The following is a 23857-nucleotide window of genomic DNA, read 5'->3' as shown; positions in this document are numbered from 1 at the left end:
CTTGTGTGTAAAGATACTTAAGGACCATCATTGAGCATCTGCCCCAGAAGTTTTCCAAAGGAAAAAAATAAATGAGATGATGAGTTTGTGTCCCTTAAACACAACACCTGGCTCATCTAAGCACTCAGTTAAAGTTGTACCTGAAATGATCAACAGTGACACCGTCATCATTAGCATGGACAGCATCCTTTGTGCTCAATTGCGCCTCCCCCACACAACGTGGCAGGAGGAGCAGGTGATGTGGAATAAGGGTGAGTTTGGAGAAAGGTCCTGCCAGGGCACCTTATTCTACTGGTTGGGATGATTATGAAGCTAATAATTTTGAACTACAGTCTGAATTAAGTGCTGTGACCTATACAGAAAAGTTGTAAATGTAGTTCTGCATTCAATAAACTTAAATCTAATCCATGTTCGTGGATACAGGAAGTTTTCTGTGCAGGCAATCTTAAGTCAATAGCTTTAAAGCAAAGTAGATGAAGCCCCTGAAGGGGGCTCAAGGCTAAGCAGAGCAAGAATTCCGGAGGGAGCAGGGGGTCAAACCTAGCACCTGCTACTCATTTGGGTTCACCCCCTGGGAGCCAAGGACAAGCTGGAATCGTGCGCTCAAGGGTTTCCAGTAGGGCCCAGCAGCTCCTTGTGTGTTCCTGGTCCCTTTAAATTTGGCTTTTGTTTAGAAATGTACATGGTGGGTCCGTCTTTTTGGCTAAGGTTCTCTGCCAATAGAGAATTGAAACCAAATTGTCTGGGCGAGAAGCAGGTCAGAGATAGAAGTCAGAAGTTCTAATGACAACTTTCATTGTGGTACCTCCTTTGTCTATAACCTAAACACTGAGTAAATCTTTTTAAAATAGTTACCCAACACCCACAATGGCGAGTCAAAACCACAGGACCAGATCTGGGGGGGAGACATCCAGAGGGCATGGCTCTTCCATCAGGGGACCTGCCTGCCAGGCAGAAAGGAGCCTCCCATACACAAAAGAGTACAACGTACACCAGTGGGTTTGTGACTCATGGGAGCCAGCAGAACAGGACACAGCAGAAAAAGCCACCAGGAAGGCCTTCTGAACTGAGATTCTGTTTCAGCCTGGCCCTTGGAAGGGACAGTTACCACTGGGCAGGGTGATACAGTATCTACAGGAAGACATTCCAAGAAGAGGGACATCAGAGCAGAAACCCAAGCCAGGACATGAGGCTGTTTATACAAGAAGGATGTCAGGAAACCTCCAGAATATCCTCTGGCAATCTGCTTGGTAAGAGCAAATGAAGATATTTCAGGCAATGCTTGGTGTACGCAGCTTTATCCTGCTAATCTTGTCAGAACCAGGTTATTCCACCCAAAGAGGTGAATCAAGATTTGGGCATCCCATTAGCCCTGTGGTTTTTATTTACATTATACCCTCTCTGCCCCTCTCTTTCCCTCCCAGACAGAGCCCGCACACCGAAGGCCTGGGGAGAGCAGGGCCATAAAGGAGCATCACGGCTGTGAGCCATATTTTCAATTTTTATTAACATTTCTTATTTGCCCACAGCCTGATTTCTTTTAGGCTTGACATAATTTGCATGATTGAGTTAATCCAAGTGTGAAATGCAGTAGGGGCCCGATTCAATGGGTGGCCAGGATGGGAGCATTATGAGGATGGAAACGCCTGAGCAGGGCCCTGCCTCCCCAGCTCCAGGTGCAAAGAGACTACAATAGGACACTCAAACTGATCTGCAGGACGGAGAACGCTCCAGAAGAATAAACTGTGTGTGCTCGGCATCTGAAATGCATTGTTCGAGGCACTTCTTCTCAAAATATTTTTCAGGTGAGGTGCTGTGTTTGAGCTGGGCAAACAGACACTCTCCGTGCGGCATCAGAATCTCTCTGAGATTTTGGGCCTCTCGTAAAAGGGATCTTTTCAGCACTTTGTTAATTTTTTAACCGTACATTTTTACATGATTTTACATTGACAGATAAGTACTATAGACAGTTCCCAGAGACCCTTCACCTCCCTTCCCCTCATGTCAACATATCACATAGTACATTTAGTACCTGGTCCCATTACCCAAACTGTAGACTCTGGACCTCCCAGTTCTTCCCAGTGACTAATGTCACTTTATGCATTTTGAAGGAGATGCGTCATCACACACCCATCTGGGTGATTTTTCACCACCAGAGAAAATCATTCTCGATTCCTTTTTGCAAATTGATGGTCCTGCTTGACCTTTGGGCTGATCAGGGTGGAAAGCACACTCGCCACAAAGCTGACCAGGTCATCAGAGCCCCACATGTGCCCTACATCCTTCCTGGAATCCCAGAGGAGGATAGTTTCTGCTCAGCCATTCCTTGAGCTGGGAGGGGGCCAGAAAGCCAGCTCCAAGGAGCAGCTGTTAATTCACTGGCAATCAATCGATTCTGGATTCTGGCTGTGGAGTATCGATGCTTTGCAGAGAATCTCCAGACCCCAAGGAAAAATCTCAAAGGGTAGTAGCACAAGGACATTCGAAGAGGGGGCATTTGGTGGGGCTCCTACCAAGCAGTGGTTCTTGCCTTTTTCCTTTTTCCTACAACTCCTTTGATAGTAATATATAATCCCTTACATCCTGGAATTATTTTTCCAAATAATTTCACTGTCTTGTTGTGATTTTCCAGTTAAAAAAAATTTATATCAGTGTGATCTAGGGTTCATATGTTACAATCTTTAAATCTTATTACCTATGAAACATATTACATTTTAGGTTTATCAAGATGCGAATGACAGGATGTTTCACTTTACCAATTTAGGAACTGACTGATGAATTAATTTTCAAATGATGTATTTTCTCATCCCTGGAGACTGAATGTATATTCAAATGTGGATTGAAATTTAACAACACATTATGGTGTCAAATGGACTAAAAATCTATCCCATGACCCAATATTTAAAAATCTTGCATGTTGCTCTTAAAAATTAACTGGTTCGTGTTTATCACTTCCACTTTCTTGTCTATCCATGACAAGATAAAGGAGAACATCTCACACTAATATTTGTAGAAACATGGCAAACAACACTTTGACTATATAAATAATTTCACATTTTTTATTCTCAATAAATTAAAAGCCAAATTGGATATATTTTATCTTTTTAACATTGAATTTTGAAGTGCCAGTGACATAGTTGTGTGTCGTATGAGACATTCTATAAGTCGTATTAAGAGAATTTGCAGGCCCCTTGCCATTTTATGCTTATTAGTAACTATTTTGCAATGTCAACGTCCATTATGCCTCTCTTTCTAGTCAAGTGGCCAAATAAAAGTTTAAACAACATAATATGCAACCACGAATAAAAATTAAATCTGTGCAGTGGTGAAAACCATCCTGGAGTAGGATGTGTCTAGAGTAGGTATGTGACAAATCAGTAGGGTCATTAGCATGCTCATGAGATTCCAAGTTATCCCCAGGCAGGCTCCCTAGAGACCTATCAGAGGGCTGGAAAAGTGTTGAAACAGAAAACCCTCCGAGGGTTACTTCTTCTGTTTAATCCATGGAACGATCTGACTTTTTTAGGACAACTGCCCATATATCTCAAGCCTTAGTCACAGAAAGGCTTATAAACGGGGACCTTTGGATATTTGGGGAGGGAAGGGAGGAATGTGGAAGAAGAGAAACAGGATGGAGGTTTGATCTTTTGCTGTTGATGGGCTCCCTTCACTCTCATCACTGCTGACCCTCATAACTCCTATGGTTTCTGTATCTGAAGATCCTTATCTCCCCAATTCACAAGAGTTTCCTACCAAAACTTTCTGACAGATCACTCCACATGGGGAGGGATGGTGACCAGGTGGGGAGAAAAAGAGCAGAGAGAAACTTATGTACTCATCAAAAAAAAATTACTATAGTATCCTAGCCTAGGGGAAAAAATAATAATAATGAAAAAAACCCTTTCCTTATGTTATAGGAGTTAACCTGTAGCCTATGGTGAGGGATTATAATGAGGAAACATCTAACTCCGGACAAACTGTAGAGGACTTCTTTATATCATCTACTCTCTAATCCTCAATAGATACGTGATGTTGGAAACTCAGGCCTGATTGTCAATTTCCATCTGGTATTTGAGTTGAGGTCGGGCTACAGGTAGGAAGACGAATCATGGGACTGTTTTGGGAGACTGTTGAAATCGGAACTTCCCAGCACCACACGGGACCCTGCTATGCACTCCTCACCCACTCATTGTTTAGGTTTGGGACTGTAGTAGATTTTAAGAGGGCTCAGCCCTTGCCTATTTAGCTCACTACTATATGCCCAGTGATTAGTATTTAACTGGAACACAGGAGAGACTCAGCAAATATTTATTTCGTAAATGAATAAATCTACACGTGAAGAGAAGGGTAAAAAACGATGAGATCTACATACAAAGCGAGTAAGTCACACAAAGGAAAAACTATTCAAAGAGCTGCACCCTTTCTATGCCAGGCAATTCATAAATTCAGATCTGCAAATGCTATTAAGAAAAAGAACAAACTTGCAGTGCATCTGCCTTGCTGACAGTGGATAGAAGAATATTTGTAGGAGAATGTTTCTTTTCTTTTTATAAATTTCACTTTTTCTTATGGAAATATTTAAATACATACAAAAGTAGAAAAAATAATGCGATGAGCCCCCAATATACACATCACCCAGCCTCAATGATTATTTACACAAGACCAATATCTGTTCCCCACTCACTCACCACCCCTCAACCTGTGCTGGATTATTTGAAGGCAAATCCCAGACATTGTATTTTTTTTTAATTTTTTTTTAAATTTTTATTTATTTATGATAGTCACAGAGAGAGAGAGAGAGAGAGAGAGAGAGAGGCAGAGACACAAGCAGGCTCCATGCACCAGGAGCCCGACGTGGGACTCGATCCCGGGTCTCCAGGATCGCACCCTGGGCCAAAGGCAGGCGCCAAACCGCTGCGCCACCCAGGGATCCCGACATTGTATAATTTTATCTATAAATAGTTCAGAATCTATCCCTGTTACTATTATTATATATAACAAAATTAATAAAAATCCTTTTACATCATCAAATTCTCAAACACCATTAAGATTTTCCACATAGTCTCATAATTTTTTATTAAAACTTTGTTCATGTAATGCTATAAAATGTATAGAATTGTTGAATCACTGTATTGTGTATCTGAAACTAATATAACACTATATGTTGGGGCGCCTGGGTAGCTCAGCCTGGTTAAACATCTGCCTTCGGCTCAGGTCATGATCTCAGGGTCCTGGGATGGAGCCCTGCATTAGGCTCCCTGCTCAGTGGGGAGCCTGTTTCTTCTCTCCCTCTGCAGCTCCCACCCCTGTCTTGTGCTCTCTCTCTCAAATAAATAAATAAAATCTTTAAGAAAAAAAAATACTGTATGTTCATTGTACTTGAACTAAAGGAAAAAATAAAACATTTAACTTTTTAAAAACTTTATTTTTTTTAAAAGATTTTATTTGAGAGAGAGAGAGACCACAAATAAGTGGAGCAGCAGAGGGAGAGGGAGAAACAGGCTCACCACTGAGCAGGGAGTCCTGTCACAGGGCTCAATCCCAGGACCCTGAGATCATGACCTGAGCCGCAGGCAGACGCTTAACTGACTGAGGACCATCTAGGGGCCCCCAAAACTTTTTTAAATTAAGATTGAAACAAGATGCAATCTGCATTTAACTGATATGTCTCTTAAATTTCTTTTATTCTATAAGTTCCTGCTTCCTCTTTTTTTCCTTTTTCTTACAATTTATCTATTGAAGACAGCAGATTGTTTGTTTTGTAGAGTTTCCCACATCTGGGGTTTCACTGCATTCCCATGGTATCTTTAACATATTCTTCTGTCTCCTGTATTTCCCATAAACTGGCGAGTAGAATAGGAGGCTTGGTGGGACTCAGGTTTACATTGTGTATTTCCTATTATATCACATCAGGAGGTGCTAAAATCTGGCTGCATCTCTTTTCTGTGATATTAAGAATGATTAATAGGTTCAGGCATTGTCAAAACGTTCTGTCCATTGTAATGTTTGTCACCAGCTGTTCACCTAATGATTTAGCCACCATTAGTGACTATTAGTTAAATCCATTCTGTTATTTGGGCTTTTAAAATAGTGATATTTTATTTCTATCATCTCTTGTGAAAACATATTTTTTTAAGATTTTATTTATTTATTTATTTATTTATTTATGAGAGAGAGCATGTAAGCAGGAGGAGGGGTAGAGGTGGACGGAGAGGGACATGTGGACTCCCTGCTGAGCATGGAGCCTGACAAACTCAAAACCCTGAGATCATAACCTGAGCCAAAAGCAAGAGTCAGATGCTCAACCGACTGAGCCACCCAGGCACCACTGCAACAACACATTTCTTTAAATAAAAAGGTACTCGGGGGATCCCTGGGTGGCTCAGCGGTTCGGCGCCTGCCTTTGGCCCGGGCCATGATCCTGGAGTCCCAGGATCGAGTCCCACATCGGGCTCCCGGCATGGAGCCTGCTTCTCCCTCTGCCTATGTCTCTGCCTCTCTCTCTCTCTCTCTCTCTCTCTCTCTGTCTATCATGAATAAATAAATTTTTAAAAAATCAAGGTACTCTTCTATGAGCATCAAATATCTTATATATAAAGTGGGAACAGTGAGACCTGCTTTACCTACTATTGGTTAGGCACAGGAAGCATTTGCTAAACTGAAGTCCCTATACAAATGCATGATAGACATCATGGTTGATCCTCCAAGACCCATTCCACTTTAGAGGAAGCACAAACAAGTCATGCTAGTCACGGACTTGGGAATAGGATTGCCACTCCATCCTTATGGGTGAGCCATGAGGAGAAGCTTCCCAAGAAGCTTCTGGGAAAGGGTCCTTTCTTCTCAGTGGCACCACATGAAGAGACAGTAGGTCGTCTTTCCCCTAAACAGGGTCATATCTGGAATGTCACCTGGAATGAGTACTGTTATTTGCTATCAGCCTTGCTACCCCACTGAGGAGAGATGGTGCGTGCCTGGATCCTTGGCGACACTATTAATTTGCTCAATCAATCAACTCTGCAGCTTATCTTCAGAATCTTCTGATGAGACATATCATATGTATTGTTGACAGCTAATGTGAGTTGGGTTTCTGTTGTAATGACAACCATCCTAACTAGTAAAGGAGGTCAGGAATGACCCTGGTGGTGACGGTGATGAATATAGCATTATAAAAAAAACACCAAGCAAAAGCCAGTATTAGAGGTGTTGAATAGAATTTAAACACATAAACATTCAATGTTAGCCAACACTTATTGTATATATACTCTGTAAAAAGCCTTATATGAAATGCTAATGTAATTTTACACAGGGAGATTTCAAAAAATGATCTATACATAATTCAAAGAAATCAGGATTTCTGAAGCCTATGACTGCATGGTCCTTCTTGAATTTGGTTTCCTCTTTAATGGGGAACCATCTTGAAATCTCCTTGAAGAATAATAACATCTATGAGTAAAGAAAGGCTTAAATTCACTCGCACCTTAGGTAAATTCTAGGTGACATCCCCAAATTATGACTTCCCACCCACAGTTCATAAGACACTGTCAAAGGCACTTTAAGACATACAATGTCTTTATCATTTGAAAAATAATTTCCTTTTAGAACACAAAATAATGTATCTCCTTAAATCCTAGAAATATCCTGTATGCACAAAACCTTGCACCTGACTTACATGCAACATCTTCTCACCTTGAATTGCAATGTAAAATTATGTATTTGGGCAAATGGGAGAGAATGTACTTTAGGAAATTCTTAGACCTTCAAAATACTATCATGAGGCCTCACTGTTAGGGTCCAGTTGGGTGTGGTAGGTAGTGTGCTGGAAACACCGCCTAGCAGAAAATATTACAGTTGATCTTCTTGCTAGGAGACACCTCACCCAAATGAAGAGAAAGGGTCAAGCTAGGAAAGAGTTGTGGGCGTGAATGCCAAAAATGGGACAGAAAATGAAGGGTAGGAATTGGGCTGTGACTCCATAGATGAAGCAAAAAGTGGACCACAGCAACCTCAGAACAAATCAAATCAAAGACTGAATGTAGGATACATCATCTAAGATGTCCTGAAAGAAAACAGAGGGTTCATGTTTGGTCCAGGGAGATAGGGTTAGTGTGGTTAACAGTTACATAAAAAGAGGGAAATGGAGGGAGGCCCAGAAAAGATGAGGAAGTGGTTCTCGGACTGGTATAATTTTTTTTTTTTATTTATGATAGTCACAGAGAGAGAGAGAGAGAGGCAGAGACACAGGCAGAGGGAGAAGCAGGCTCCATGCACCGGGAGCCCCACGTGGGATTCGATCCCGGGTCTCCAGGATCACGCCCTGGGCCAAAGGCAGGCGCCAAACCGCTGCGCCACCCAGGGATCCCATCGGACTGGTATAGATTTCACTCTACACCAGTGTGATGATCCTGGACACCAAAGAAAATGGCCCTACTTTCCAGGACTTGGGCCCAGCATGACCTAGGAAAGGTGGCCAGTGTAGGCATGGGGGAAGCCTGGGATGAATGAGTTAAGGCTTCCAAAGCATGAAGTCTGTGAATGGAAAGGTCCTGTCTCACTGTTTAGTGGAGTCATATCATTTAGGGGATGGAGGTGAGAGTGCTTGTGTCATATACTAGGAGAGCAAGATAGCAACCAAAGTTCAGTGACAGATGTGATGCCAGCAAGGCTCACATGATCAACCAGAGAAAGCCAAATTCTTATAAGAATAATCTTAAGACAAGGTCCAGGGGAATGCTAGTATCAAGGTCATTGGGTACAACAAGGAAAAAGGCAAGGACCGGTATTTCCTCAGTCAGGACAGGAAAGTGCTATGGAGGCCTATCTGCCAGAGGACCTCCTATGAAGGCATGGTACTCTCCGTCCATCTTAAAGTCCTGGACTTTGACAAGAGCAATCGGTGTGTTTCACCTTCAAATCCTTATGGCAAAGAACATGCATGGGATCGGCCTATGAAAATCCTGGCAAATGTGACAAAGTATCTGCCTTGGCCGGGGCTAGGAAATCTCCCGCGTGCCCCTCCAGATCCACTGCTCATCTTTCTCCAACCTGCTCAATGGCCAGGGAGGTTCACCTGTATGGTCTGCATGAATGGGGTCCATTGGCTTCTGGCTTCTGTTGATTCATCCATTAGCAGGTGCTGGTAGGAGGTCAGAGGAAAAGCAGAGAGTAGAGGGAAGGCGTCTATTCCCTCGCTATCTTCCCTAGGTCACTGTCTTCTGAGAAGGGCCACAGCTTGTCTCAGCACAGTTCATTCAGCCAACTCACACCCATGCTTTCCATGAGCCCCCATCACACACACACACACACACACACACACACACACATACACACACACATCTGGTGATCGCTCTCTCCCCCCATCCCTGGTCAAGTTCAGGCATGATGAAGCTCTTGCTGTTAGTAAATACAGATACTGCACCATCCCTTATTGCCTTTCCTCAACCTGGCCGACATGGTTGTAATGAATCCCTTTATTAAGCTTTGTTCCATGTCTCAGGTCTGGTTGCACCATTACCCAGGATTCTTACCGATACATGGAATAAACTCACCATTGTCAACAAACTTGTTTTTGTTTTGTTTTGTTTTGTTTCTGTGCTTGCAGAATGAATTCTTAAGAGGAGTTGGTAAAACAATCTCCCTGCTTGTGAGGAAAAAGAAAGGTCAAGAAAACCCCCTTGTGGGAGTCAGTGGGTGGCAATGATTGAAGGTTGAGCAGAGAATAGGGACCCCCACCTTTGCACCACACCACAATGGTAAGAAAAATCACCCCGGAGACACATCTCCAGGAAGTGTGCAAGCACACCACCCATGGCCAGACAGGTCCATTCCTGCCCCAATGCAGTGTCAATGGGATGGCTGCAGCCAGGCCATGGGGGCCCCCCGTTTTGCAGGAAGTGCGGAAAACAGCAACAACTTATGAGTGAACAGAGACATCATCTGTTGCTTTTATACAACCTGTCTGAGCCCATTTGGCAAAACTCTTCTCCCCCTTACTGGGAGAGTGGCTTCCCTGCTGCCAGCAGTCGCCTGTACGCAGAAGCTCAGCTCAGTGAAAAGGAATTGCAGGCCAGAAAAGGACAATCTCTTCCCGCATCCTTCCACATCTTTACATTCTAGAATCTGGATCTATAGGAGGTCAGCACACCCTGACTCCCTCATCTTCAACAAGACTCTCCAGTGCCTCTGCGCTGATTGCACAAGACACCTTGGTGCTCTTAGATGGGATCAATGACTCGGTGGTGAGCATTCATCAACAGATATTCCTTGAGCTTTCTCTTACAAGCAACATCCAGGAGATGGTTCTGCAAGCAACTCAGCTCTCAAAGGTCTGGTTGAAAGATGCCAGTCCCCTCTCTCTAACCTCAAACAGGCAGTCTCTTCAGGTGGCCCCGATCCACCAGGTGATTTCAGGGATTATTTTAATTTAATCCTGTGGTGACCATTCTTCCACTCATTCACTCACTTGACAAATATTTATGGTTTGCTAGGTACTGGAACTGTTCTTGTTTATAAGTATAAATAAAGCCACGGTATGTGCCCGAAAGAGCTCCAACTCTGTTCAGGGAAATGGAAAAGTCAACAATTGCCTGGAACACAGTGTTCTCAGGACCCAGAGAGCCTGGGAATGAAGAGCAATGGGAGGACAGGAGAGGGAGCAACCGATTCTGCTATGGTGAAGACCGGGACAGGGAGTCAGAAAAGGCTCTCAGAAGTGGTGATGTTTTAACTGGGTCTTAAAAGATGCGTGGGATTTTACCAGGCAAAGAAAGGAGGCCAGAACATTCTGGACCAAGGGAACATCATGAACAAAGGCATAAAGATTCCCATCAGCCAACCCACCCCGAGTCCTTGTCCTCTATAACCTCTAAACACCAGAGGTCCTTGGGCCTTGGGCCAAGGGCCTGCTTTTCTTCTCTCTGTCACATGTTCTCATCAGTAGGCTCATCTAATCTCATGCATTTAAACCTCCATGCTGGTTTCTCTAGAACTCTCCTCTGTGTGCCAGCTCATCATCTCATGGCCTTGACATTTCCCCTTGGATGTTCAAAGCATTCGAAGATTATCCCACCCAAGAAGAAACCTGAGAGGCTTCTTTCAGTTCTGCCTCAGTCTCCCACCCCCATTCAATCTATCAGTAGGTCCTGCCGGTTCCACTGCCAAAGTACACTTTGAGCCCACTCATGTCTCTCCATACTCGTTGTTACTCTTGTGTCTAAGCCACCTGCCTATCCTGTCTGGACCACTGGAACAGTCTGACAACAGGCCTCTCCAATTCTAGTCTATTCTCCATATGGCATCCAGGCTGATGCTATTAAAACATAATTATTAAAATAAATAAATAAAACATAATTATTGTACTTCCTAGCTAACAATCCTCTAATGACTGCTCATTGCACCTTAAAGGAAACCCTGCACTATCCAGCCTGCCTTATGAGGGCTGCGGGATCTAGCCCTGCCCACCGCCGTCAGATCCTAGACCTACGGCTAGATCTCTTTCTAGCTTCAGTGTCTCCTCCCAAAGCTGTATATGGCTGACTCCTTCTTGCTCCTTATTGTTAACTGAAACATTTTTCTCTTCAGAAGAATCTTCCTTGACCACCTTGCCTAAAATACTACCCCTCCACTTCCCTTCCGTAATATCCCCTTGTTGATTTCCTTTCTGGAGCTCATCATAACACAAGCAGCCTGTGGATTTTTTTGGTTAATTGTGTTTTTTTTTTTTTAAGATTTTATTTCCTTCAATCAGAGAAAGACAAACATTATATGGTCTCATTCATTTGGGGAATATAAAAAATAGTGAAAGGGAATAAAGGGGAAAGGAGAAAAAATGAGTGTGAAATATCAGAAAGGGAGACAGAACATGAGAGACTCCTAACTCTGGGAAATGAACAAGGGGTGGTAGAAAGGGAGGTGTGCGAGGGGTTGGGGTGACTGGGTAGCAGGCACTGAGTGGGGCACTTGATGGGATGAGCACTGGGTGTTATTCTATATGTTGGCAAATTGAACACCAATAAAAATAAATTGAAATGGCAAAAAAAAAAAAAAAAAAGATTTTATTTCCTTGAGAGAGAGAGCTCAAGAGAGAGCACAGAAGAAGGAGAAGCAGACTCGACATTGAGCAGAGGGTCCGACGTTGGGCTCACTCTTAGGATCCTAAGATCATGACCTGAGCCGAAGGCAGACAATTAACTGACTGGGTCACCTGTGTGCCCCAAGGCATGCAAGTTCCCCGGGAGTGGCAACCCTGACTGTCTTGCACTCTGTCTTATTCCAAGGGGCTAGCTCTGTGCCTGGCACAGAGCAGGCTGTACAGAGATACCCTTTTGAGAGAGAATGCGTGAATGAATAATGGTTCTTTCTCCAAGCTCCCTCTATGCCCTCATCACCAAACCCTTACCCCTTTCCAGGAGATCCTCCTGGAAACTTCTGTGCTGACTAATAAGGAAGGGATGGGTTTCCTTCCAGATGCAGATGTGGGGCCAACATCACAACATTTGGATCTTAAAACTTCTCCCTGAGTCCTTTCTGCTGCCAATTTAGAAAAGACCCAGTGCCAATGGGGACATCCTCCTGGGTTGGGTTGGGTTGGGTTTTTTTTTTAAAGCTCCATCAAAGCTTCTCCCTCACCCACACTTCTACTCACTCAGTGCTTTCCTCCCCCTTGTCCACGATGGCTCAGGGCCAGGACTGACCTGCTGCCTTCCATGTACTTCGGATGTGTTAGATCGAAGTGCTTTTGATAGGAGAGGTTGAAGGAGCTGGTGAATTACCTGCCTACTGAGTCAAGTCACACCAGGCAGTTGGACCTTTCTGACTCCTGCTCTTTCCCTGACCCTGCTCAGTAGGAAAGGAAGGCAAAAATAAAGATGAAACATGAGCAGTTAGAGCAGGAGAGTGAATATTAATATAATTATTTCTTCCCCTAGCAAGACCGAAGAACAGCCTTATGCAGCTTCCATTTATACTCCCCATTTTTTTTCAAATTTACTTTTAATTTTTGAGATGATCCTAATGAGTTGAAAAGAGGGAGATATCTGTTTGGGAAATATGTAATTAAATACAGGATTTAATCTAACCATTAGCTGATATTCTCCTTTCTCAATTTATGTTGATTACAATCCACTTACTGTATGTGTGTACAGTGTAATTTATGGTGGTTCAACCTTTACTGGATATATATTATATGCTGGGTAATAAGCATATCAGCCACAAGGGATCCAAAGATGAATTAGACACCCTATCTGTCTTGAAGGAAGTTCAGAGGGCAGGCAAACATGTAAACAACTAATTAAAACAGTGTGATGCTTGCAATGAGAGTGTGTATGCAAAAGAAGGAGGGTGGTGTATTTTGCACATAAGGGAGATAGAAACAACTTGTGGCCACAGGTCCGAATGTGGCAGTTTGTAAATGTGGCCCTCAATCCTGAGACTTCTTTTCAGGAGAGAGGGTACCTGTGTCCCCTGCCCTTGAACCTGGGCTCTGTGACTACATAATTGATAGAGGAGTAGCTCCCCTGGAGAGAACATGTGGTGTGGCCCTGATGCTGGCCAGTGCCCACCTCTCTGTCCCTCACTTTCCAGCTCCAACCACTGTCGACTGGGTTCCAGCAGGAAGTTCTTCTGCTGGTCTCACTAGAGTTTGTCTGCCACCGCTGTCAGTAGCTTGCTGAGGCTGCGGACATCTGAAGGCTTGACAGGGAGCGCTGGGGTGGCTGGCCTCTCTCCCTCTCTTTATAGTCTCAGGGCATTTCCATGCAGCATCCTTTGCCTTCCTCATAGGGTGGCGGTGTCAGGTGGCAGTTGAACTTTTCACATGGCAGTTATCTTTCCCCCAGAGTGGGAGTTCCAAGAGAATAAGATAGAAGTTGCAAGGCATCTTATGACTGAGGCTTAAAAGGCTTGCTATCAGCCCAGAGTTGGTACCAAAAGGACCACCAAAGGGCATGACTCTCAGGAGATATGGCTGATTGTGGGTGACATCTTTGGATGTCAGATGGCAGCCTAGATGCTACCTTACAGATAATAGGGAGTCATTGAAGGCATTTAACCAGGAGAGGGATTTGATTTGAGTTTTGTTTGAGGGATGGTGGGTAATGCCTGGGTGGCACTTGGGTCAGTTGAGCGTCTGACTATTGGTTTTGGCTCAGATTGTGATCTCAGGGTTGTGAGATCGAGCCCTGCATCGGGCTCTGTGCTCAGGATAGAGTCTGCTTCAGATTCTCTCTGCCTCTGCCCCTCCCCCAACTCACACCCCCTCCCCTTCAAATAAATAAATGAATCTTTAAAAAAAACAAAAAACAAAGCACTGATTCTGGGACCAGTGGACTAGATCAGGAGGGCATGACCTATTTCTCTTCTAGGTGACACGGTGGCTTGGAGACCTCTGAAGTGCCTACACAAGGTACATACAGGGCTGGAAATCCCACAACCCCCAAAGCAGAAAGTCTCGGCCCATGTAAATTGGGCAGTCAGAGCTCCCCGGATAGAGAAGCCTCCATATGATTAAATTCTTTCTGTCACATTGCAATGTAACGTCCTAAGGTCCCAGAGGAAGCCAAGAAATGGATAACAGTTGGAAACAAAATGGGATGTGGAATCAGCGACATAAAGTGTAAAAGGCATGTCTTGGTTTCCGTTGTCGCTGGCTAGTGCCAACACCATAATTATGGGGGCCAGGGCTGGGGGTGGGGGGGCTAAGCTAAACATGGAAAGCAAGGGGTAATTGCAGCTCCGATCGCACGGCAAGAGTCCACCCCATCCTCACACCAGCCTGGTGGGTTTTGCTCTGGAGGAGCGGATGCTCGGGTGGGGAGGAAGGCTGCCAACAACGCCGTGCGTGCACTCGCTGCCAAGCCTTGGCTCACCTCCTTACAGACATTGTCCGATTTAATTTTCAGACAGTCATCTGAGGCTGGAGTCACTGTTGTGTTTTTGGAGATGAGGAAGCCAGAACATAACTCACCAAAGATCACACATCTCATAAACACTGGAGCCAAAGATAGAGCCCACGGCTTTCTGGCCCCACCTCCACGCTATGGATTGTATGGTTTTTTATAAGCTCCTCACCAGCAAGCTGTTGCCAGAGCATTTCTAAATGAAGAAGAAAAGGACTTAACAGCTGGCCATAGCCCCCTGAGTTCCAGATGTAACTCTGGCCCCAAGTATAGTAACGGCTTCTAAAAAGTCATCTGGCTTCTAAAAAGTGACTGGCTTTATGCTGCAGTCACTCCAACTCAGAGCTAAAAACTCTTTTATATCAGCTCCCTTTAGCAAAAGAGATCTCTCAATTCTACTATTTAAGAATTCTCAGCAGTGTCCAGTCGGAAAACTCAGCAAGTGCTACTTCTCTATCCTTTCTACTGGACTCCTTTTGCATGGACTTTCCCAGCCTGTTAAATAAAAAGCAAAGCTTGGAAGGGCCAGAGGTTCTCAGCCAGCAGCGCACTGCACCTGGCTGCAGGGTCTCTACCGTCAGGGATCCATGCAGGTCACATCTCAGCGACACCACGTCCTGGTCCAGTGTAGTGTTCGGATTCAGAAGGAGGCGGAAATCTCCAAGCCCCACGGAGCGCAGTCACTCCTGGTGGCTTCACGGTACCTTATGTGTCACTCGGTGTCCAGCGAGGAGAGAGAAACTCCTTCGAGATCATTTCACACTAACAGAGATCATTTAACAAAGAACCGTCACCTGTCACCTGGATGGTTGCAGCTGGGGGTGGAGATGACTTAAAGTTAGAGGCTCCGGGAAGAGGCTGCGCAAAGCTGGCACCTGGTGGTCTGAGGAGGTGCTGGCATGGCCAGCTGGTGGGGAGATGCAGCTGGGCCTGGGAGAGCCAGCCCCACCACCAACCTGATTCCACTGCTCCCATTCGAATGAAGCTGCTGTGTGAGCAGAGCCTGAGCCAGGCGACAGGAGCAGGAGGCAAACCCCAAGGGATCAGCAACCCCCTCCACCTCCCGAGCTCGCCTTCCCCTCCTCGGGAGCCCCAGATTGGCAGAGTCTATCCCAGCAGTGGCTGGCCGAGCGATAGTGTGATGTGCAGAGTCCCAGCCCTGGTGTCATAAAATATTATGCAAGTGGGCTTGAGAGAAATGGATCAAGATGCAATAGCTTAATATCTGGTGCATTTGGTGAGACTTTGAAAATACAGTTGACCTCAGAATCCCACCTCCCTCCCCCCTCAAAATCACAGCACTAAAAGACACTCATTCGGGAAAATGTTTTTCATTTAACCACTTGCTTTTTACATTAAGCCATTGCCTTGGTACTGGAAGGGGGAAAAAAGTGTTACATTATTATTGGAAACCCTGCATTGAAGTAATGCAAATCTGTCTTCAAGTTCATTTAACAAAGTGACATTTAAATTACTAAGAAGAATGGAGTAAACTCTATGTTATTTGCACTCTCCCAATACACTGGGATGAAATTGTCCTGGGATCAGCAACTGATTAAGCTGATTATATACCTCATACATGTAGGATGTGGTTTTCAACCGGCCACAATCAAAATACAATTTACTTCTGTTAGTATAATAATGTAGATGCTATAAAAGGCATCTTTTGGTAAGTGGTTTTCATTTACATTTCTCCTACTATTAGCAGGGTATTTTCACAGCCTCGCTCTGACTTCTCCCTGCTTCAACCCCAGATTCTTACTCTGGAATCTTTTGGTCCTCTCTGGGTCAGCACTGTGAGGGAACCCTGAGGCATGATGGGAATGGAGCTGGGCCACACAGTGGGAATCACACACACACACACACACACACACACACACACACACACCATGCCAGCCTGGCAAGTGTGATCAAAGGTGGGTGGCTCCTGAAAAGGTGTTAGGAGAAAGCTGTGGGCCTGAAGAGCAGCTAAAACAGTGCCACGTTGAAATGGATCTACCAACCACAGGCATTGTCTGGGTACATCTGTTCTAAAAGGAACATGGGCATGAGGGCAGTGATGCCCATGGGCAATGGCTCATCCAAAAGGAAGTCAACTGTCTTGTCTCACTCACCACTCAATGTCTGGCCCAGTGCCTGCTGTTTCTCCTCTGCTCAGCATGTTGGTGGTGGGTGTCTGCATACGTCCTCAGATCACAGGAGATCTGCAGGGCAAAGTAAAGGTGTAGACGGCTCTTCTCACTTGCTTCTAGTCGGCCATGCGGGAACACACGCACCCCCAAGCCATCTGTCTGTGTACATTGCCACGACCCAGCATCATCATCCTGTTCTCATCCCCTTCCAGTTATTCTCGATAATGCACCCAGAGTGAGCTTTTGAAAGCTCTAGTTGGATCGTGCCCTTCTCTTATTTAAAAGCCTTCAAAAGTTTCCATTTCATCTAGACTGAAATAAAAAAATTTTAGCAGAACTTCCAAGGCCCCGCATGATCTCATCGCTGCTAAACCTGATGACTTTATTTGGTGCCATCCTCCTGCCTGCTCAGTCGGCTCTAGCTGTGTGCCTCTTGCTCCTCCCCCTTCCCAGCTTTCCAAAATGTTCTTTCTCCCATGGTTTGCACATATGACTCTTACACATTTTTTAATCCCTGAGCTCATAAGTCACTTCCCCAGAAAAGCTTCCCTCGTTCCACCTTTTACCCAATTTAGAGAAGATCTCCCCCATTGTTCATTTCCTTCCAGATCTTAATTATAACTCGTAATCCAAAAGCATGTATCTAGCGAATATCCTGTTTCCCACTAGACGGTAGGGCTCAGCAAGGTAAAGACCTCATCTTTTTCTTTTTTTAAATTAATGATTGTTTCCCTGATGTCTAACCCAGGACCCAGCATGCAACAGGTGCTCAATAAATGCTTACAGAACAAACTAATGCTGTAATGACCTACAACCTGACTTAGCTGTCCTCAAGAGTCTTGTCATCCACTAATGTGGAGAAGGCCGAGTTTGGATGGACTTTGGCCGCATCTTGTCAGTGTCTTTTCAAACCACTTGCCCTCTCAGGCATTCCTAATGCCATCCTCGCCTCATTGGTGGCTGGCTGCTGACATCCAAAATCAGACTAATTTATTCTCTGAGCTTAAGTGGACCCTACACGAAGCACCCAGCCTACCTTTTCACATGAAAAAATTGATGGTGATCCTCCAAGTTAAGAGCTGACTCTTCTGGCCTCCACCCATTACCAGCTCCAGGAGAACCCCCACACTGAGGCTGTCCTCCAGTGGAGGCTTCTCTAACACTGATGTCTGTAAGTAAAAGGGAGACTGGTTATTGTTTTGGGATTTTTTTTTTTTAAGATCTTTCCCTTTCTTAATCCCCAGAGCAACCTCTTGAAGTCATGAAAAAATGTTTACTTCCCATTACACGTATGCTCGATGGGTGGTGTCTAAAGCCAGTCAGCTAGATGCTGGTCAGAGGACAGGGATTTTGTCTGTGACCTGAGAAAAGCTCAGCCCATTTGACGGTGGAGTCTGGGTTCACTCATTCAAGGCACCAGGCACAATGCTGATGAACCACACAGGCCTGACCACTGCCACATGCACCATGTGTTCTAGTGGATGATGGCGTGAAAGGAGAAGCTTCCCTCCCCTGGGGACCTGATAAAAATGAAAATTCTGGGTTTCAGCAAGGAACTGATCTCATTGTTAAAATTCCCTAAAACATGCCAAAATATTAAAAAATTTAAGAGCCCGATGGTTTATGTCATGAATATTTTACTTCTTATTTCCAAATATTCTACTTAATATAGATGCTGTGGAGTATATTTGACACCAGATAAGGAGATTTACATTTCCGTGAATACACATCAAGAAAAAAAATTCCCAAAATACCCAAGAGAGCCTTTATCATCTGTTAAGGTGATAGCAACATGTCTGGTTCTGTGGGTGGGTGGCAGGATGACTATGTCTCCACAAAAAAGAGGCTAGGGTCATGAGTTTAAGGTTTTATAAATTAGGGGAGCCTGGGTGGCTCCATGGTTGAGCGTCTGCCTTTGGCTCGGGTTGTGATCCCAGGGTCCTGGGATTGAGTCCTGCATCGGGCTCCCCGCAGGGAGCCTGCTTCTCCCTCTACCTGTGTCTCTGCCTCTCTGTCTCTCTGTCTCTCATGAATAAATAAATAAAATCTTTTTTAAAAATAAGGTTTTATAAATTAGTAGCCAAGACCAAACTAACACCCCAGTATTACCTAACATTAAACGAGTTAATAATCACTTCAGCCAGTACAGACAGGCGCTGCTGTGCTGGCCGCGAGCAGGTAGCAGGTGGAATGCAGTCCTTCCTGCGGTGAGAGGAGCAAGTCCCGTGGGAAAGCCGCCAGGGGGGCGGCCGCGGTCTCGGGTCCCAAGTGCTGCACAGACAGCAGTGCAATCTGCAACACCTCAAAACAGAAAAAGGATGTGCCATCATGAAGCCACTATAAAATAGAAACGTTTGGTGCAGCAACATAAAAAAAAGTCAGGAAGTTTTCACTCCTACCCAATGTAAGCAGTTTGGCTTTCTTTTTTAAGCGGAAATACTTAAAACAGAGAACTATGATCTGAATGGGATAATCATAGTTGGAGCTTCCATAAGCACCTTTTTTCAAGGCTTTTTGCTTTCTTTACGCTATTCTGAGCTCTATGTCGGAAAGATGAGAGAGAGAAAGCCAGTGGGGGCGCCTGGGTGGCTCAATGGTTGAGGGTCTGTCTTCGGCTCAGGTTGTGATCCTGGGGTCCTGGGATCGAGTCCCGCATAGGGCTCCCTGTGAGAAGCCTGCTTCTCCCTCTGCCCGTGTCTCTGCCTCCCTCTGTGTGTCTCTCATGGATAAATAAATAAAATCTTAAAAAATAAATAAAAGAGAGAAAGCCAGTGGTCTTTCTCCCTGGTTATTGGTTACAGGCTGAACCTGTGCCTTGTCATCTTTAAGCAAACACTGTGGCCATTATTCACTACATCTGCCATCCCCAATTCTGTGGCATTCTGGGAGGAGAAAGTGGGCCTTTCTCAACTGGGCCCGAGAGAGGCCTGAGTGGTACACAGAGGCTGGTTAATTCCACATTCTGCAATTTAAGAGCATTTTTAAAGATTTTTTTATTAGGAGGATTCTTGATCTAAAGAGGTACTTCAGGAAGTAATCAACTGTTATACTGCCAGATTGAGATAATAGCTACTTCTCAGTCTATATAAACTTAAATAATATCCACATCTTGGCCTAAGCACAGAAGAGTGAAGCATTTCAGAACAGATGGATGGGAAAGGGCTTTTTACAGCTAAAAACCCGCAAGACTCACTGAGCAGGGAAGAACACATACTGATCAAGCAGATGAGATAAGAAGCAAATTTTATCCACATCAGTTTATTTCTTATTACTCGGTAAATGAGAGAAAAGGAGGGTAAGCAAAGGAAATGAGAGAGAGAAAAAGCAACAAACTGGGATGTAGAAAAGCAGCCCACCGGTGTCAACTATGAAGCATGTCTTCATTATTCAGAAACTTCCAATTAGTTTAGATAATTTAGTCCATTTTAAAAAGTCATTTTTTAAAAAGATTTTATTTATTTATTTTAGAGAGAGAGAGTGAGCAGGGAGAGGAGCAGAGGGAGAGGGAGAGGAAGAAGCAGACTCCCCGCTGAGCACGGAGCCCGAAACAGGGGTCTATCTCACAACTGCGAGATCCCGACTCTGAGATCACGACCCTGAGATGATGACCTGAGCTGAAATCAAGACTTGGACACCTAAATGACTGAGCCACCCCAGTACCCCTGAAAAGTCATTTAAAAATACTTTTGTCCGGGAAACCGGAGCCTGGGATCATGATCCTGGGGTCCTGGAATCAAGTCCCACATCGGGCTCCCTTCATGGAGTCTGCTTCTTCCTCTATCTATATCTCTGCCTCTCTGTGTGTCTCTAATGAGTAAATAAATAAAATTCTAAAAATAATACTTTTATCAGTGTGCTTCCTTTACTGATGATTTAATTTTCTACCCATTTCTAAATTATGTCAAAATGTGGAGACCTGGAATTTGGGCTTTTATGATGTTTCATCATTCATGGAAAGTTGGCCCTTTGGGGTGAAGCCAGATCATCCTAGTGAACCCGTAAAGGTGGATCTGGGCGTCAGTGTGGACAGGGTGGCATCTTATGGAGATGGTCCCAGCAGAAGTCTTGACCACACCTTTTCATGCATGTCTTGAACATATAATACATGTGGAGTACACTTTACATTAGATTGTAAATTTCTTTCTCAGATTTTAAAGTATTTTTACCTTTCTTAACATCAGTTTATAAAACATGGCAGAGCCCTTATAAAAGAGCTGTATTTTTTTCTGTATTTTTTGTATATTTTGCAGGCTGAAAACTAAAAAGTGATGGAGGTTCCTTGAAATTTCAGAGCATATTATTGACAAAGGTGGGAGCAGGTAAAACCCAAACCAAACAAACAAAAATTCCTTTCCACCAGAACACCTTGCCTTCAACACTAATAGCATCATTGAAATTCCATTCCAAACTCAAGTTAACATAAAATTAAGAAGTCTACGCTTAGGGAGAGCTTTGAAAAATTAAGACACATTTCTCACTAAACTTAAAATCTTCCTAAATGCAAAAAATTGTAAAAAAAATGTTTTCACTCATTTTTCATTCATTAAGTAATAAAAGTGGAAGGAAGACAAATTGATATAATCAAGCCATAAACTCAAAAATAAGACTTGCCTTTCAGGCTCTACCAACATAATGCATGTGCTTCTTTAATTACCCTTCAACACCTAGGTGAGCAGGGTTTAGTGCAAATAACTACCTTTCTTTCTGATGAAAATAATGTTTACATTTCAAGCTGTAGCATAATATGTCAGTTATATTTACAGCAACAATCATTCTAAAGATTTTGACTTACCTTTTTCTAGCATTGGAAACATTTTCAAGAGCACAGTCAGGTACTTATTCCTCATTTGCATGAGGCAGAGCTGTCACTTCAGTCAAAGGAAACATGCTTTCATTCACTAATCCACCCATTCATGCATTAGTTGAGTGTCTACTATGCCTTCTAGGGGCTAAGGCTATGGCAGTGGGAAAAAAAATCATGTATATTCAGTCTTGTGCCCTACATTCTAGATGGGGAGACAGGAAATAAAGAAAACAAATAAGTATATAATAAGAAGATGATGGGGGTGGCTGGGAGGGCCAGTCGGTTAAGCATCCAGTTCTTGATTTCAGCCAAGTGGAAATCATTATTGGTTTTGTCTGTAGAATGGGTTTAAGATAGGAGAGCAGGAGAGCAGTCAGCAAGTTATCCAGTGGAAGAGAGCAGAAAAATGGCACAGTGGCTCATAGGGAAGAGGACCAAGGCAAGGGATGATACACATAATACTGCCTCATTAGGCCTCCTTGAGAACTTCACGTAGATTTCAGTATGATACTCTGACATGAGTGGAATCAAGGAGTTGATGTACTAATAACATTTTTTAAATATAGACTTTTTTTTTTGGAGCAGGTTTAGGTTCACAACAAGACCAAACAGAGTTTCCACATATTCCTGCCCCACACGCAGACCCTCCCCACTATTAGCAACGCCCACCCTGTGGTAAATTTATTACAACCAACGCCCTGACCCTGACACATTATCACCCAAATCCCTAGTTGACATCAGGGTTTGCTCCTGGTGTTGACATTCTGTGGGTTTTTCACAAATGTAGTAACAATTGACAGAATTTAAAATAAATTTATGTGGCAATGACTTTTTTACGGTAAAAACACTTAACATGAGATCTGTCCTCTTAAATTATAGGTACATGGTACAGTATGTTGTACAATGTTGTAGAGCAGAGCTCTAGAACTTATTCTCCTTGCATAACAAACTTTACACCTATTGTATGACAACCCCTCCTTCCCTCTTCCCCTCAGCCAGGGCAACCACCATTTTACTCTGTTACCGTGACTTTGGCTATTATCAACAAACAAAAGATAACAAGTATTGGCAAGGCTGTGGAGAAATTGAAATCCTTGTACCCTGTTGGTGGGAATGTAAAAAGGCACAGCCTTCATGGAGGACAGTATGGAGGCCTCCCAAAAAATTAAAAATAGAATTTCCATATGATCCAGTAATTCCACTTTTGGGTTTATATCCCCCCCAACTGAAATCAGGTCTCTATGAGGTAGCACTTCTATGTCCATTGCAGCAAGCCAAGATGTGGAGAAAACCTAAATGTCCATTGATGGATGAATGGATAAAGAAAATAGCAGTATATACATGCAGTGGATAACTAGCCTTAAAAATGGAAATTTTTCCATTTGCAACAATGTAGACAAACCTTGAGGACACTGTGCTAAGTAAAATAAGCCAGTTACAAAAAGGCAAATGCTGTGTAATTCCACAGACAGGATTCTAAAGTAGTAATATTCAAAGTATCATTTTTAAATAATTAAAAACATTTTTAAATAATTTAAGTTTCCATTTAAAATCATAACATTTTAGGGGGTCTTGTGTGACTCAGTCCATTAAGTGTCAGACTCTTGGCTTCAGCTCAGGTTGTGATCTCAGGGTCACGGGATCAAGCCCTGCACAGGCTCTGTGTTCTGCATCAGGCTCCACATGCAGCAGGGAGTCTGCTTGAGGATTCTCTCCCTCTGCTCTTCCCCCCATTCACTAGCTCTCTCTCTCTCTCTCTAATAAATAAATCTCTACTCTCTAATAGAGTACTCTCTCATTGATTGAGACTCTCTCTAATAAATAAATAAAATATTTAAAATAAAATAATTACATTTTAAAAAGTGGTCATATTTTTATCATGCACTGTTCTGTGGGCTAATCAGGACAAATGTCATCAACCAGAGTTTATAATTTCAAAAACAAAAGTATGAATGTCCTACCTCCAGAGGCAGTGCTTTTCCCCTGATGCCTTACAGTGAGCAGACAATGCAGTTAACCACGCTCTG

At 43.7% G+C, this 23857-nt stretch overlaps 1 pseudogene; it reads right to left on the bottom strand.

Annotated features, from left to right (window-relative positions):
• Positions 1 to 19162: 19162 nt before the first annotated feature.
• Positions 19163 to 23857, bottom strand: part of LOC121491743 — a 44104-nt pseudogene continuing 39409 nt past the window's right edge.

The sequence above is a fragment of the Vulpes lagopus genome, chromosome 5 (assembly GCF_018345385.1).
Source record: "Vulpes lagopus strain Blue_001 chromosome 5, ASM1834538v1, whole genome shotgun sequence".
In the NCBI taxonomy this organism is placed as follows: domain Eukaryota; kingdom Metazoa; phylum Chordata; class Mammalia; order Carnivora; family Canidae; genus Vulpes; species Vulpes lagopus.
This window is presented reverse-complemented; position numbering and strand designations above follow the sequence as displayed.